This window comes from Mobula birostris, chromosome 3, assembly GCF_030028105.1.
Source record: "Mobula birostris isolate sMobBir1 chromosome 3, sMobBir1.hap1, whole genome shotgun sequence".
NCBI lineage: Eukaryota > Metazoa > Chordata > Chondrichthyes > Myliobatiformes > Myliobatidae > Mobula > Mobula birostris.
The window spans coordinates 157592842-157608459 of NC_092372.1; the positions used below are offsets into that span (position 1 = coordinate 157592842).

The 15618-nt window shown below is 40.4% G+C and overlaps 1 protein-coding gene across 6 annotated transcripts in view; it reads right to left on the minus strand.

Annotated features, from left to right (window-relative positions):
- The window catches only part of LOC140195367 (growth factor receptor-bound protein 10-like), a 229199-nt gene that overhangs the window by 161071 nt on the left and 52510 nt on the right, over positions 1-15618 (minus strand). For 3 of the 6 annotated variants that reach the window (XM_072253556.1, XM_072253555.1, XM_072253560.1), the window contains exon 2: positions 2942-2973. The exons of the other annotated variants lie outside the window; for them this stretch is intronic. The gene's annotated coding sequence lies outside the window, so the exon portion shown is untranslated. The remainder of the gene's footprint in view (positions 1-2941; positions 2974-15618) is intronic. 6 annotated transcript variants of the gene reach the window in all.

Here is a 15618-nt window from a genome sequence, read left to right on the forward strand (position 1 = left end):
TTCCAATCATCTCTCTTACATTAATTTATTTCGATCTAAAACTCTGCTGTTCTCATCTCAATTTATATCTGGTTTGTTTACATTACACCTGCAATTGATGGTCAACAATAGGTCTGCCCTGTTGCCTAGTTTAAAAGATTGATATTTGTGTGCACATAGCTCCATAAATATCCTCTCAGACTCCACTCTAATCTCTGTTACTACTTCTGGCCCCATACCAAAATCACTATAATCTGGTACTCGCAATGATTTTTAAAACATTCATTTTTAAATCCTATCTATACTTGGGAGCACATTTGGCTCTACAACTCTCGCAGTGCGTTGTGCTAAACACTTTATGTTTACACATTGTGTTAAACAACAACTTTTAAAAAAAAAATCACCCAAGGCGGAGGCTTTCTTCAGGGTTTTTAAACTGAGAAAACTTTGTGAAAAGATATTATTGTTTCATGGGTAGATAAGAAGTGGATGGAGATGGACATCTTATTTCATATGTGCTTCAATTCAAAATTTGAAGGAAATGATGTAAAAGGCAACTTAAGTACAGGAAGTGATGTTAATACAAACAAACTGCACTCACAACAAGCAGCACCTTTAGAAGCCAGAACACATCCCAGCTGACATCCATAAAATGACAAACTTAACTACTGAAACTAAAGGTCAAATGATCATTTCATTACATCTTTGGCACAGACCAGTCTTCAAACAGTCTTACTGCCACCTTTACCTGTTCTCACTTCGAAAATGTATGCCTTCATGACACATTTACTCATGGTTAAGATTGATGAGCAGAGTGGTGACACAAAGCTCACGTAGAATGATTGGGTGAGGTACCTCTGAAGTGAATTGTGCCCTCAGTATATATACTTCAGCTCAAAATAGCCCCTCAGAGTCAAGAAAGGGACAGAGTTTTACTAGGCTAACTTTGGATTGGGAGAGGTTCCAGCTTTCTGATGCACTGCACGTCCTATGCATTCACCTGTCTTTAAACAAAAAGAGATTCAGTTGCTCTGCACTGAGAGGTAGCCTACAAACTGTGCAACCACTGCAAAGGCTGCCTTTGGCCACTACTGCAATCTTCTCTTTCAAATAGATACTATTCTCACAGGGTCTGAAGTAACTTAGGCACCCATTCTCCAGGACATCAAATGTTAAATGTGCTGAGAGTGGGCTGATGAGCACCATCAAGGCAACTTCACCTATAATGACCTAACCAAGGTCTAGTCATAGGGCTAAGTGTTGGAGTCTATTATTAAGGATGAGGTCTTGAGGTACTTGGAAACTAATGATAAAATAAGTCAAAGTCAACATGGTTTCTGCATAGGGAAATCTTGCCTGACAACTCTGTTAAAGAGCTCTTTGAGGAAGTTACAAGCAGGGTGGACAAAGGAGAGGCAGTGGATGTCATTTACTTGGATGCTCAGAAGGCATTTGATAAGGTGCCACACGAGGCTGCTGAACAAGTTGAAATTCTATAGCGTTGCAGAAAAGATACTGGTATGGACAGCAGGATAGCTGACAGACAGGTGGCAGCAAGTGGTAATAAAAAGGGCCGGGATCAGCTATGATGGAATGGTAGAGCAGACTCAATGGACTGAATGGCCTAATTTTGCTCTTATGTCTTATGATCATATGGACCTAATTGAAATGTATCGAATGTTGAAAGGTCTTGATAGTGTGGATGTGGAAAGAATGTTTCCCATGGTGGCAGTGTCTAAGACCAGAAGCACAGATCAGAATAGAGGGGCGTCCTTTTAGAACAGAGATGAGGAGGAATTTCTTTAGCCAGAGGATAGTGAATTTGTGGAATTCAATGCCACAGGCAGCTGTGGAGGCCACGTCTTTATGTATATTTAAAGTCTTTATGTTGATAGATTCTTTATTGGTCAGGGCATGAAGAGATACAGGGGTAAGACATGAGATTGAGGCTAAGAGAAAAAATGGATCAGCCATGATCAAATGGCGGAGTAGACTTGATGGGCCAAATGACCTAATTCTGCTCCTATATCTTATGGTTTTACATACAGGAAGTGATGTTCGCACGAACGAACTGCATACAAAGTGTCTCTACAGGCCAGAACATTAGCTTGAAGCACTTTTATTCTCCATCCTGTAACTCTCTGCTTCTCCAAAACCGCCCTTAAATACTTCTTGATCAAGCTTTCAGTTATCCTGGTCACTGTGGCTTAGTGCACTGGCATATTTTATTCCAACAAATTGTACACTGAACCACCTGTATTATGCGCTTTCAATTTAAACTTTATTAATAAAAAATAACAATCTAATTATTAGGTACAAAGCAATTTTAACCATATAGCCAATCTCCACATCTAATTAACAACAGGCCAGTTACCTACTTTAAGTTAATGCAACTACTCACCTGCAATTTTACAAGCTGAAATCCAAACACAAATTTTTGAGCTAAACTACTTTACAGATTTAGAGTTGAGAATGCAGATGCTGGAAAAGTAGTATCTGTGGATGAAATTGGACAATTGCCATTTCAGGAAAAATCTCAACCTGAAATGTCAACTGTCCATTTCCTTCTAAAGATGCTGCCTAACAAGCCGAGTTCAAGCATTTTGTTTCTTCAGTTTCCTCCTATTCAGAACTAAATTTTCATTTGTATTTAATTTCTTAAAACTTCCCTCATTTCACTGTTGTGCTTTTAATTTGAAATCTAGTGATGGGAAAATATAGCAACAAGACCAACAAATTAGCTAGAAATAATGTTAATAAGTACACTCATCACAAAAATAAAAACCTAGATTCTTCTTGAGGTTTTGAGTTGACACATTCTATAATTAAGGAAATATGAAATTGATCATATTTTTTGCAATCAAAAAGAATCTCTGAATAGAGGATGTGACAAGGAAAAGAAGAGAGATGAACACGGTTGCCAAGTTACAAAGATGGAATAAGAACTGAGAGAAGTACAGACCTGAGAGCTTGGCATCAGCAGTTGTAAGCATCCTGAAAGAAAGAATAATGAAATGTCAGGAAAAAATACAACATGGTAATATGGCTGACCATGCTGGAGTTCTTAGAAAATACAGTATACTTTATATGTAAAGGCCTCAATACTAAATATTACAGGCGATTACTCCACAGGAGAAGCCCACAGAAATAAAGCTTCTTAAAGGTTGATTCAGAAAAATCCTCAACCAAATTTAGGAATCAGCATCAACATCAAGGGATTCACCAGGATTAGATAAACAACCAGAGCAGGTACTTGTATATTACAATTGGTGTGAGTAGTTATTTCACAATACCAAAAACAGTGATGCTAAGCACAGGCAAAACACATAGCCAAACAACAGGAATTCTGCAGATGCTGGAAATTCAAGCAACACACATCAAAATTGCTGGTAAACGCAGCAGGCCAGGCAGCATCTCTAGGAGGAGGTACAGTCGACGTTTCAGGCCAAGACCCTTCGTCAGGACTAAGGGTCTCGGCCTGAAACGTCGACTGTATCTCCTCCTAGAGATGCTGCCTAGCCTGCTGCGAAAACACATAGCCAGAAGGTTTTTAAGCACCAAGATAGTGACAGCAGACAGAGGCACTAGAATTCAAAGCGTGCTAACAGGTAGTTCCTATGACAGTTTGCAGATTGCCTTGTTCTTCTTAAAGGAAGCTATTTTAAACATCTTTAGGATTTATTTCAACAGGTGAACACTGCAGAATGCCCCAGCTTTTATTGCACCACCTAAGCTTTTATAGAGATGGTGAGAGGTTTTCAGTAATAGTGACAAGTGAATACGTGGCTCAAATAAATGGTCAGCTAAAAATCATGTTGAATAGAATGGAGTTTTTAAGCAAATCTGCCAGTAACTTTGGTTACTTATTTTCACATATTCTAAGGAAATTTCAAAACTGCTATTAGCGAGACAAAACAAGGAGACAAGAGAATACAGATGCTGGAATCAGGAAAAGAAATCAAGTAGCCTCAGTAGGTCAAACAGTTTCAGAGGATGCAATTGATAACTGATGTTTTAGGTCGTGATCTTGCATATGGACTAACTAGAACCAGATGAAACAAGGTCTCAAGTCTGCACCATCTACACTACTTTACCTATGAAAAAGGAAAAGCAATTTTTGATATTGCTCTTAAAGCAAATGTTCTCAATTATTTTATTGCTGCATTCAATTTTTCAAAGATTTCTTTTATCCTCCAAAAATCTTCACTCCAAAGAGAAAATATAGAACAAGTACCTTTTTGTCTTTTAAATGCATCCCACCCCTTTGGTTTTCCATGATCATTATCACTTAAGTGAGTTTCCTGTAAATATACCACATGGGCTTGTTCTTTTTTCATTTTGGTTAGAATTTTACTGTGTTCGATTGAATTTAATAGCCCATTGACATTAAAAGAAATGAATTTTACTTTGTCCTTAGCCATGTGTATTCGAAATGGGAGATACGGAGGGCAGATATATTCTGGTCAGGGAGAATATAGACGGAAATATATACGCACCCTCAGGAAGTAATATAGTTTCTTTCAGAAAATTACTAATATTATGGTAACAGAAACAGAAGGTCTCCTGATATGTGGGGGAGACTTAAATTTACAATTACAACCAAAGTTAGACTTTTCTAATAATAAAACCTATGAAACAAAATCCTTACATAAGAATGTTAATACATTTTTTGAGGATGTTGGTCTAATTGATATATGGAGGGAACTTTAGCCCTACAGAAGGGATTACACTCATTATTCTGCCTCCCATTCTGTATATACAAGAATAGATTATTTCATAACATTTGGAAAAGAAAAAGACAAAATAAACACCTGTGGAATTGTGACAAAAGATGTAAGTGACCATGCACCTATATATTTATCTGTTGATTTTGACCTACAATCAAAGAATACTATTTGGAAACTAAACTCAAGTCTACCCAATGATTCCTACTTTAAGGAACAAATTAAAAAAGAAATTGGTCTTTACTTAGAATTCAATGATAATGGAGAGGTTCCACCTCCCATTCTATGGGATACTCTGAAGGCTGTCTTAAGAGGGAAAATTATAGCGATAGCTTCATATAAGGAAAAAAAAGGAATATAACATTAGAGGAATTACAAAAAAATAAATGCATCCCACCTTCTGAATTCTCTCCCTACCAACCACACCATCCAGTGCTTCCAAATCCTAGGGCTTAAATGGATCATTCAAGGTCCTTTTTTTTTTAATGTATCACTTGTACATGGAAGTCAAAAAAAAAAATGCTTCTTTCCTTTCCAGTAAGATTGTTAATCATTGTCACACCTGATCAGCATCCCTTCTATTCTTAGTTTAAATTTGGATTGTAATAGATTTCATCCCATCCTCCCCATTAATGGATTTTATTCGTACTCTGCAGAGTATTGAGGGGCAGAAATCACTAACAAAGGTAACTGCAACAGATGTTTCATTTCAGAAACCAACTCCAACACTCTGGTAAAGAAAGCTTAATTGTGAAATTAATTTTAAATGTAATCTTACAAATTATTTTAAAAGAAATCTTGGGTGAATAGTACCTGGTTTAGTTATAAATAAATAAAACTTACGACAAAAGGCACATCAGGTGCCTACTAGACAACAATACCAAATTTACTCTTTGATAGTAGAGTGGGTGTGTCACGTACACGCAACCCTGTAAAAGTATCAGCAGCAATAGAACACACCTGGAGTCTGGTTTTGCTGTTAAAAATCACTACTTTTATTAGTAACTACGTCATATAGTAACTTAAACCAGGTAAATCAAGAGTTAGGTGTTAGGCATATATAGGTGTATAGATAAAGTTCCCAAACTTATTCAAACTCAGGTGGCAAAAGTTACAGTCTTGCAATGGTTTGCAAGTTCAGTACAGTTCAATCCTCAGGTTAATTAATGCGAGATATTTGTAATCCAAAGGCGAATGTTGTGAGAAGGCGATGACGTCGATATTCCACAGTTTCCATGACAGCAATACAAAATAACAATAGCAGTAAGTTGTTCCACTCCACACATGAAATATCAACGACAGTGATCTTCAACGAATATCCTTTCAACACAAGTGGTTCCACACCTGAATTCAGCTACGGGACATCCCAAAGTGGTGGCCACAGGATACTCAAATCCAATCCACATATGGATTATCACCAACAGCAGTTTATCGCAAAGGGCACCATCTTCAAGGGAACCACCACCCAGGCAAGGGTAGACACACCAGTAGATTCCACAAGATTACCCCAACCACACAATGTGATAGCCATTTATCCAGTTCCATGACATACAAAGCAACTCCAACAGTGATTTACCACAGAGGTACCATCTTCCAGTGAAATACCACACCCAGACAACGGGTAAATACACGTGGCATTCACAAAGGTTTTCCCCTCACCTGAGAACCCACTCCTGTGGATTGACTATGTGACAATCACACTTTCGTATTCAAATGGAATCAAACTCACCCCTTACGGGCTACTTGGAGAGAGTCCAAACAGTGATCTCTTTATCACTAGGTTTCTTCTGTTTCAAACCTTCTCTCCCCTCTTCTCTGCCAACTTTTTCTAGTTGCAGCACTTGTGAGAGTCAATTATCAATACTCTGGATCGATCTCAACTCACCCCTTTGGGCTACTGAAAGTTTACACCAGCAACCAACTCACTGATGTCTTCCATTGACTGAATCCATCTTGACTCTGAGCATGTGTCCCTCTATGTGCGTCTGTAAGAGGATCATTTGACCTTGCTTATTCAAAACAAGCCGCGAGAAACCATAAACATTAATTGTCCATCAAATAACTCCACCTCTCTCACCATAGTAACCAAGCAATTTTGCAGATAGCAGAAATCCAACAGTGTCTCAAAAGTCAGTCTTCATTCTCTCGGCGTTTTAAAGTGACAATCCACAGAAAAAATGAACCCTCGGGGTATATAACAGGTGTCTCACACCTGATGGAAAAAGCTATCATTATTCAATAATACATATCACGTGCCATTTGAGTTGGACACAGTGGTGCAGCAAGTAGACTTGAGTACCATCTGTGTGGAAGTGAACATTCTTCCTGTGACTCTGTTAAATACCTCTGCAAGCTCTGATTTTCTCCATATCACAATGATGTTGAGACTAGTAGGTGAATCAAGCATTGTAAAATTGCCCCTTGTGTGAGTTGTGTGGGGGAGGGAGGGGGCAAACCAATCAGATTTGATTCATGGAGTTGAAAGATATCAAAAGAAAGCATGCTTAAAATAGAAAAAATGTCTGAAAATCAACCAAGTGACCCATTCAAGTAAGGCAAGTTAATCATGGCCAGGAATCTAAAATTTCCAACTCTGGCAATAACTGAATATGCTGTAACATTCTGGAGCACAATGAGGAAATCTAAATTTTGCTCATGGAGCATTTGTCACTGACTTCCTAAGAGTTCGGAGAAGGAAGTCTGAGAATCAGAGCAGGAGTGCGGAGGAAGCCATTTTTGAATTTTTCATTTTTTTTCCCCCATCGGCGTTCAGAGAGGCAGGACTGCGCAGACATGTGACGTTGGGGAGTGAAGCAAGGAAGATTTAAAAGGAACACAGCCTTATACAGCAGGCAGCGTAGTTTGCGGGCTGCAGAGTGAGCCGGGAGCAGAGTGAAGGCTCCCGGACGTCCACATCTGCGCCAGGTGCGCCGAGATGCAGCTCCTAAGAGACCGCGTTAGGGAACTGGAGCTGCAGCTCGATGACCTTCATCTGGTCAAGGAGAGTAAGGAGTTGACAGAGAGGAGTTACAAGCAGGTGGTCACACCGGGGCCACAGGAGGCAGACAAGTGGGTCACGGCTAGGAAGGGGAAGCAGAAGAGTCAGGTAATAGAGAGTACCCCAGTGGCTGTGCCCCTTGACAATAGGTACTCCTGTTTGAGTACTGTTGGGGGGGACAGCTTATCTGGGGGAAGCAACAGTGGCCGTACCTCTGGCACAGAGTCCGGCTCTGTAGCTCAGAGGGGTAGGGTAAGGAAGAGAAGGGCAGTAGTAATAGGGGACTCGATAGTAAGGGGGTCAGATTCTGTGGACGCAGTCCGGAGACCCGGATGGTAGTTTGCCTCTCTGGTGCCGGGTCCGGGATATTTCTGATCACGTCCAAGATATCCTGAAGTGGGAGGGATAGGAGCCAGAGATCGTGGTACATATAGGTACCAATGACATAGGTAGGAAAAGGGAAGAGGTCCTGAAAAGAGAATATAGGGAGTTAGGAAGGGAGTTGAGAAAAAGGACCGCAAAGGTAGTAATCTCAGGATTACTGCTTGTGCTACGCGACAGTGAGGGTAGGAATGCAATAAGGTGGAGGATAAATGCGTGACTGAGAGATTGGAGCAGGGGGCAGGGATTCAAGTTTTTGGATCATTGGGACCTCTTTTGGCGCAGGTGTGAGCTGTACAAAAAGGACGGGTTACACTTGAATCCTAGGGGGACCAATATCCTGGCGGGGATCTTATTGAAATGTATAAAATCCTAAAGGGATTGGACAGGCCAAATGCAGGAAGATTGTTCCCGATGTTGGGGAAGTCCAGAACGAGGGGGTCACAGTTTGAGGATAAAGGGGAAGCCTTTTAGGACCGAGATGAGGAATAACTTCTTCACTCAGAGAGTGGTGAATCTGTGGAATTCTCTGCCACAGGAAACAGTGGAGGCCAGTTCACTGGCTATATTTAAGAGGGAGTTAGATATGGCCCTTGTGGCTAAAGGGATCAGGAGTTATGGAGAGAAGGCAGGTACAGGGTTCTGAGTTGGATGATCAGCCATGATCACACTGAATGGCAGTGCAGGCTCGAAGGGCCAAATGGCCTACTTCTGCACCTATTTTCTATGTTTCTATGTTTCTAAGTTAGGTCTTTATTCTTTGGAGCGTAGAAGGTTGAGAAGGGACTTGACAGGTGTTTAAAATTATGAGGGGGATTGATAAGAGTTGACGTGGATAGGCTTATTCCAATGAGAGTGGGGGAGATTCAAACAAGAGGACATGAGTTGAGAGTTAAAGGGCAAAAGTTCAGGGGTAACATGAGGGGGAACTTCTTTACTCAGAGAGTGGTGGCTGTGTGGAACGAGCTTCCAGCAGAAGTGGTTGAGGCAGGTTCGATGTTGTCGTTTAAAGTTAATTTGGATAGATATACGGACAGGAAGGGAATGGAGGGTTATGGACCGAGTGCAGGTCGGTGGGACTAGATGACAGTTGGAGTTCGACACGGACTAGAAGGGCCGACATGGCCTGGTTCTATGCTGTAATTGTTATATACATAGATCACTGTCCTGCAACTATAGCTTTAGTATAAATATCAGAAAGCTAATCATAACAGTAAGCAATAACTTACTTGCATTTAAAAAAAACACTCAGGCATCTGAAACAATCTTTATAGTTACAGCAGCACAGTTCAATATTCTTTCGCCGAATTTTCCCTGAAGAGCCTCTTTCGCAAGCAGTTCACAAAGGGACTCAATCTAACTGAACACAGTACTCAACTATAGCATTGTCCAAATTCTTGACTGACACCCTTTTATTTCTCATGCTCTCTTTTCATTTAGTTTGCTTTTGTTGGTGACATCTGTCCTGTTCTCTAACTTAAGACCATCAATTATCTCTGTTAGCAATGCACTGCATAGATCCCCTGAAATAAAAGTAGTTTTACTGGAAACTACAAAGATTCAACAAATAACACTGCAGCATTTAGGTGCTTGTCAAAGTTTTTCCTTGTTATGCAGAGAACAATCCTTTAATCTTATTGCAGAAACATTTTTTTTCCTTTTGCTCTATTTCCATTACACAGTGTTAAACATCAACATGCATGCCCCCAAATAAATAAGATGCTGGATTCCGAAAGTCAAATGTACCTTTAAAGTGCAGTTAATGCAAGTACAAATTTTGTATCATTGAAGCTTATTGATAGCATGCTGCTTTATTGAAGTTAAAAAGTAGCATTTCTACATGTGACTTCCAGATTGGTGTTCTTCCATATTTCTGTTAACACTACTAAATACAATCTCATACTTCAGTATGTCCAAGAATTTAGTCACCAATTAAATCCTGCAACTCCCACAAGAGAAGTTCAAACTTAAAGATCAATACTTGGCTAGCTTCTCACCGTCACTCTCCATACCACCCACCTTAAATTAAGATAATATGGGACAGCTTGAAATAGAACATGAATATAATTTCAGACTATTTGTATCACATAGAAACTTGGAGAAACAAGAACTTAACTTTTAATACATATAATGCGTTTAATTGCACAATGGTACTGACATTTCGCAAAAGTTCAACTGAGCTAAAAATGTTTTCTTGATGATTTTCATTTGCACTCATTTTTTGAGGCTTCTAGCTTCAGTGGCCAACAATAATCAACCAGCATTGATGGATTCCAGTTGCCCTGATACCGTTTCTCCAATGACCCAGTAAAACATTTCACCATGCTCACCTCTGACAGTGTCAAGGTTTGCAGGGAAGTCAAAGGCAGAAAATGAATCTTTAGCAACATGTTACACATCATGGTTTGGTATGCTTGAAGCATGTTGTCAACCAGCTGCATGTAGTTTGGTGCTCTGTAGTTGCCAAGAAAATTTCAACAACACCCTTGAATGCCTTCCATGTGATTTTCTCTGGTCCCACAAGAAGTTCTTCAAATTGCCTGTCACTGATGTTTGATTTGTAGACCAACAAAAGTGCCTTCCTTACTCTTGACATCAGTTATTCTGGGAAACATCTCTCTCAGATATCAAAATCCTTCACAAAAATTTTTGAGCCTGGTGACAGCGGATTCCATCTTTGCAGTGTTGAACCCAGAAATTCCATTTTTGCCTTTGACAAACCCAAGTCTCTGACCAGGTCATTTAACTCAAATTGAGTTATCAGATGTAGCTCACTTGACATAAAGGGTTCAAAATCTATATCAGTGTTGTTTTCCATTTCTGGTTCTTGCTTCATAACATCTTCATCTACCTCCTCGAAGCTCAGTGCCTCTGGTAGCTTCAGTGCTGGATGACTATTGTCATGGAGCACAGCTCTCATGGCTGAAAGGAGACTGTGGTATTCAATGGATTTCTTGTTTTTTTAGCAGAGAAATCAGACACACTGGTCAAACAGGTCTGTCATATGATCCTTCTGCTCTCACCAGATCATTGGGACAGCATACGGCATTAGCTTCAGAGTATCTCTGAGCCAAGCTCCAAGATTGACAAAGCATGTTGCGCAACAAATGTGAGGAGCCTTTGTCTTGATCGCTAATTTTACACCTGAAGTAGAGTTCATTGGCTTTCTTAATAAGAAGAGTCATGCTCCATCTTTGACACTGAACTCAGTACAAAAACAACAAATTCCCATTCTGACATGTCAATTCCACATCCCATTCCCATTCTGACATGTCTATCCACGGCCTCCTCTACTGTAAGGATGAAGCCACACTCAGGTTGGAGGAACAACACCTTATATTCCATCTGGGTAGCCTCCAACCTGATGGCATGAACATCAACTTCTCTAACTTCTGCTAAGGCCCCACCTCCCCCTCTTACCCCATCTGTTACTTATTTTTATGCACACATTCTTTCTCTCACTCTCCTTTTTCTCCCTCTGTCCCTCTGAATATACCTCTTGCCCATCCTCTGGGTCCCCCCCCCTGTCTTTCTTCCCGGACCTCCTGTCCCATGATCCTCTCGTATTCCCTTTTGCCTATCACCTGTCCAGCTCTTGGCTCTATCCCTCCTCCTCCTGTCTTCTCCTATCATTTTGGATCTCCTCCTCCCACTTTCAAATCCCTTACTCACTCTTCCTTCAGTTAGTCCTGATGAAGGGTCTCGGCCTGAAACGTCGACTGCGCCTCTTCCTACAGATGCTGCCTGGCCTGCTGCGTTCACCAGCAACTTTGATGTGTGTTGCAAAAACAACAAAAATTATCGCGGTTGTTGCAATACAGGCAACTTATTTTACCATCACAAATACTCCTGAAAAATACAATTGCTCTATTATAATAAGACTATACAATACACATTAACGTGATCACAAACCAATTAGCACATAAGTACAATGCATAGAACGGCATGTGTGTAATGCTCTTATAGCTTTTCTAAAACCTGTCCTACCATACATCATCCAAGCATGCTCATAAATGATAGAAAACTCTTCAGCTTACATTGTGGACAACATTTTAATCAACTTGAATAATGAATTGAAATAACAAATATAGGCATTTTTTTAAAAAATTGCTGCATGATAAGGAAATGTCATTTTGATTTTCATGATCAGCACCCCAAAATCCATAAAATACAACTAAAAGTATTCTGGAGTCAATACCTTTGCTGTCCAGTGGATGGCAATTTCATCTGACCTATAATCTAGACAGAGCTGGACCCCATCTTGACCACTGAATCTCCAATTACAAAATCTACTTGTGTAGTTGTTTCACAACTAATGACCGAGCTTTTACTTCAGCAAGCTCTGATTTTAAAATTCTCTTACTGAACACTTTTGGCCTCCATTCAGTCATGCTCCATTATGACACTCTTTAAAAGCAACATCTGAACAACTTTTTGTCGTTGTGCTGTAGCATCTTTCGCTCTATCCTATATGCCCTTCATAATAGCTTGCAAACCAAGATCCTCACCAACAGTCAGCAGCAGGTCCAATCTGAGGGCCGTCCAGTCTCAAGTAGTATTCTATTTTTTTAATTGTCTCAGCACAACATTAAACCACCTGTGGAATGAAAACAACCTACTGGCCCAAAGGTAAACAGTTCAAAATATGTTGCTGTAATTTCCAAAGGCAATTTCGTAGTTTCACTCCATTACTTTTACATCCGTCCTTCCACATTGCACTCCATCTGCCAAGTTCTTACCCAATCACATAATCTATCCATACACCTCTCTGCATTTTCCTCTCAACTTGCTAACCCACCTATCTTTGTACTGTATACTTGGCCACAACAGCCCCCTTCATCCAAATCATTAATGCAGATTATAAATAGTTGAGGTGACAGAAACTGACCTCCATGGCAACTGAGTAGCTACTTAATGACAATTCAAAAATAACCTCTTCATCCCAAATCCCTAGTCCATTCTCCTCTGCAAGTCTGTACTTTCATCCAGTCTCCATAACCCTCAATCCCCTCTTCCTCCAATCTTTACTGGCTATGAACCATTATGCTTCATTGTCCAGAAAGTTAATTTCAGCTGTTGGGAACTTGTGGTGCAAGTTCCACCTTTCCTATGAACAACGTATATTTTGTATTACATTTCCATCTGCTGAACTTTGATTAATCTTAATTAACTCACTCTTCTACCAACTTTACAAATGTTACATTTAGCAAGGGTTCTTGTCAGTACAGTAGCAGACTGCTTTAGAACAAGAGTAGGGTTTAGACCAAAATAAAATCATTCATCGACAAGATACCATTTTGCTGGTAGCAACTGACAAGAGTTTTTATTCCTCGATTCATTAAATCTAATGACGGAAGCTCCGTGGGACACAAATGACAACATATAGAAATCAAACTTCACACAGATTTTCCCACACATTTTAAAACATATTAAAACACTAACATTTTAAAACACTAGTAATACTAATATGTTTCATAGTATTCATTAATGACTGGATATAGCATATATTGCATTAGTTTAATTATAGGCCCTGGTGAAGTGATTATTCAATGAAATAAAATTATAACAAATTTTTTTAATATAGGCATCTGTTAGTCTCATGAGACCATGGATTTGCGCCTTGGAAGGTTTCCAGGGCGCAGGCCTGGGCAAGTTTGTATGGAAGACCAGCAGTTGCCCATGCTGCAAGTCTCCCCTCTCCATGCCACCGATGTTGTCCAAGGGAAGGGCATTAGGACCCATACAGCTTGGCACCAGTATCATCACAGAGCATTGTGTGGTTAAGTGCTTTGCTCAAGGACACACATGCTGCCTCAGCCAAGGTTCGAACTAGCGACCTTCAAATCACTAGACAAATGCCTTAACCACTTGGCCACGCGCCAATACATTTAAGGTTACTCTGGAAAACAGACATTTGTGTCTTACAAAGAAATCACTCATGATTCAGAATCAGGTTTACAATCACTAGCACATGATATGAAATGCTTTATGATTAATTCATCATGGAGCAAAAATATGACAGTTTCATCTCAGTCCTGCTCAACCAACCTGGAACACCTTACAGTCAAATGTCACCTGCCAAGGGAGTTTTCTGCCATCATGATAGCGGTGTACATTCCAACTTAAGCCAACTTCAGGTAGACTGAAAAACTTAAGCCAACATCAGGAAGGCTGAAAAACTCAAGCCAACATCAGGAAGGCTGAAAAACTCAAGCCAACATCAGGAGGAGCTGAAAAATATAAATTAGCAGGCATGAAACTGCACACCCCAATGCCTTCCCCATCACTGTGGGAGATTTCAATCAGGCCAGCTTGAAGATGTCTCTGAACAACTACTTTTATTTACTTTATTGTCACCAAACAATTGATACTAGAGCTTACAATCATCACAGCGATATTTGATTCTGCGCTTCACGCTCCCTGGAGTACAAATCGATAGGAGATATTAAAAATTTTAATTATAAATCATAACTAGAAAATAGAAAAGGGAAAGTAAGGTTTGTGCAAAAAAAAACGAGAGGTAGGTCCGGATATTTGGAGGGTGCAGCCCAGATCTGGGTCAGGATCCGTTCAGCAGTCTTATCACAGTTGGAAAGAAGCTGTTCCCAAATCTGGCCGTACGAATCTTCAAGCTCCTAAGCTTTCTCCCGGAGGGAGGAGGGACAAAACTACCACCAATATATCAGCTGTGGAACCAGAGGAACCAACACACTTGACTACTGTTATATCACCATCAAGAACGCATCCCATGCCATCCCACGTCCAAACTTTGGAAAATCCGCTCACTTGACAGTACTTCTTCTCCCAGCGTTTCGGCAGAGACTAAAGACTAAGCACTAGTGCTGAAAACCAAGAAGGTATGGTCAAAATAGGTGGACAAGCGCTTACAGGACTCTGAGTTGGTGGACTGGACAATATTCAGGAATTCATCTTAAGAGTCTGAATAAACATGCCAGTTGTCACTGGCTTCATCAAGACCTCTACAGATGAGTGTGTGCCTTCAAGAACATACCAAAAACCAGATGCTGTAGATGAACCAGGAGATTCATAATCTGCTGAGGGCGAGATGCATGGCATTCAAGACCAGTGATCCAGAACTATACAAGAAATCCATATACGACCTACTATTTTAGGAGCAGAAAAACAATTCTGATTGAGGTAAGAGATGGAATCAGATGCATGTCAGCTCTGGCAGGGTTTGCAGGCCATTACTTCCTACAAAGCAAGTTCATCACATTTTATGCATGCTTTGAAAGGGAGAATAAAACTAACCCTGTGGGAATCCCTGCAGCATCTGGTGATCCTGTGATTTCTGTCTCGGAGACTGACATCAGAACAACCTTCAAGAGGGTGAATCCTAGCAAGCCATCAGGTCCTCATTATGTACCAGGCAGGACTCTGAAAACCTGTGCCAACCAACTGGCAGAAGTGTTCAAGGATACCTTCAACCTCTCACTGCTGCAGCCAGAGGTTCCCACCTGCTTCAGGTGACAAACATACCAAGAAAAGCAGGACGAGCTGTTTCAATGACAATCA